We start from the raw sequence: 2,012 nt of genomic DNA, 5'->3' as shown, positions 1-2,012 counted from the left end.
AATTTGAAAAATGTGTGGGCAAAATGTAACTTTGACCTATCATCACTTTTTTTTAAGGGAAGAGATATATATGTGTGTATCAGTGGGAAATAAAAACAAAATGGTATTATTTTAGAATAAAATTGTTCAGGCTGCAATAGCTCCCTCAGTGGGCAGTCGGCCATGCATCATAAAGAACAACCGGGGCCAGAGGGAGATCTTTAATATCGGAAACAAATAATAGCTCTATTACAGCCTCCGACTTCAGATGAATTGGCCATGGGGTTGACTTCCTCCAGAGCCCCAGCCTGCCTATCAGAAAGGACTCATGCAAAAATTGGTTTATTTTTTATTCCCCTAGCAGGACGTGATGGATCAAACATGCAGAGACCCACTGCTTACTCTAGGGTGGCGTTCGAGGGACCTGTAAAATGGCCTGGCTAGACATGCAAGTTCTCCAGTCTATGCTGGGGATGCATTCTTTACAGAGCCTACAATAGGATTTTCATTCTCTGGAGGAAAGCTTGGAGACTTACATATTAGGCACTTCTCATGTGTCACACTATGCTCTGCGCTATCTTGTAAATTTCCACAATGTAGCTTATAGTTGTTCTCATTTTACAGATGGAGAGATGGAGTCTTAGGAAGAGAAGAGCTATGTGGTTCCCTCCATGCTCAGCATCTTTCCCCCTTTTTCTGGTGCCAACACCCTGGTTTTCTTTGAGGGATGTGCCTTCCCCAGTCTTGGTGGGGGTTTGGGGGGAGGATCCCACTCATGGTATCCTACTCTCTTGTAGCTAATTCTGTGCTTTTCCCAAAGAATCTCAATCTTGGTGAAGCACCACATCGATGGAAAGTGGTTGGAGCTCTCCTAAAGTATCTGCTGCCATCATCCCTCTTCTGTCCTTCCTCAGGCCTGGTTCTTCAGCTTTAGGTCTAGTACATACTTTCTCACCTGAGTTGTCCAGAGTCAATTTCTGTAGCTCATAATCAGATAGCCTTGGCTGAAACAAGAGAGTCAGTAACTTCCCTACAGATGTTTCCACTGCTTGTTCCTTCACTCTTCCCACTTCCTCTCCTTGCTACCCTGGTTATGACTGCCACAGTCTGGGTGCTTGATGTGTGTGGGAGCTGACCCTCTTTTCCACATAAGGAGAGTGAAGGGAGTGATGCATGCTGTGCTTCCTGGGCTCAGCATCTCCAGTTCAAGGCTCTAGGTTTTTGTTTCTCAGTACAGCCTCACTATCTGTGAGGTGAGCTCTATCTCAGTGTGATTTGAAGGTGACCAAGTGGTCTGGAGGCCTCCAAGTATCCATTCTCTGGACTGCTTCTGTGTCTGAAACTCTACTAGGAGAATCACTAACTGTGGGAGTGTTTCTCAAAATTCTTGATGAGTAGCATTAAGCTAGGGGTTTAATTCTTGCATGATAGTAGTTGTGTGTACTAATCTAATGCTTACATAATGTTTTAATGAAATATTATTCATCACAGTAGTGTATATATACATTTGAAAAGCAGTGCTATAACCCTGTGGGATACACAGAAGAGATTGAGTCCATGGACAGTAAGGTATTTGAGGATCTCCCTGCAAAAACTCTGTGTGTCCTCTTCACACCCAGAAGCCTCATAGCCTACTGGTGGGGAACCGCTGCATTAATCCATGTAGTATTGTTATCACATCAGAAGGTTTCTTTCTTTCATTCATTCATTCATTCATTCATTCAAAGACTGTACTTTCAGGGATCATTTCTATAGTTCATTCATTCATTCATTCATTCATTCATTCCATGGAGAATAGCACCCAGGCAGAGAAGTTGTGCTGGAGTCTTGCCTGCTACACAGAACCATAGAGGATGTGGGTTCTGCAGGCACCTTTAAGAGGATATTTGACTTGGAGGATGGCTTTAAAGACAAATTTTGCTGCCTTATGGTTTCTTGGGGTTTCTTTGAGCCAATTTTTTTTTAAGAATGAGCAGTGGAAATGGTACATACAAGTGCTGATGTTAGGAATACCAAGTCTCTTACTAAAACTT

At 43.0% G+C, this 2,012-nt stretch overlaps 1 pseudogene; it reads left to right on the top strand.

The window, feature by feature from the left end:
* The first annotated feature begins 1,703 nt into the window (after nucleotides 1-1,703).
* Nucleotides 1,704-1,803, top strand: LOC123326864 (annotated as a pseudogene).
* Nucleotides 1,804-2,012: the final 209 nt, after the last annotated feature.

Source organism: Neomonachus schauinslandi, chromosome 1, assembly GCF_002201575.2.
Source record: "Neomonachus schauinslandi chromosome 1, ASM220157v2, whole genome shotgun sequence".
NCBI classification, from domain to species: Eukaryota; Metazoa; Chordata; class Mammalia; order Carnivora; family Phocidae; genus Neomonachus; species Neomonachus schauinslandi.
The sequence above is the reverse complement of the archived record's forward strand: the minus strand, read 5'-3'. Positions and strand labels throughout refer to the sequence as shown.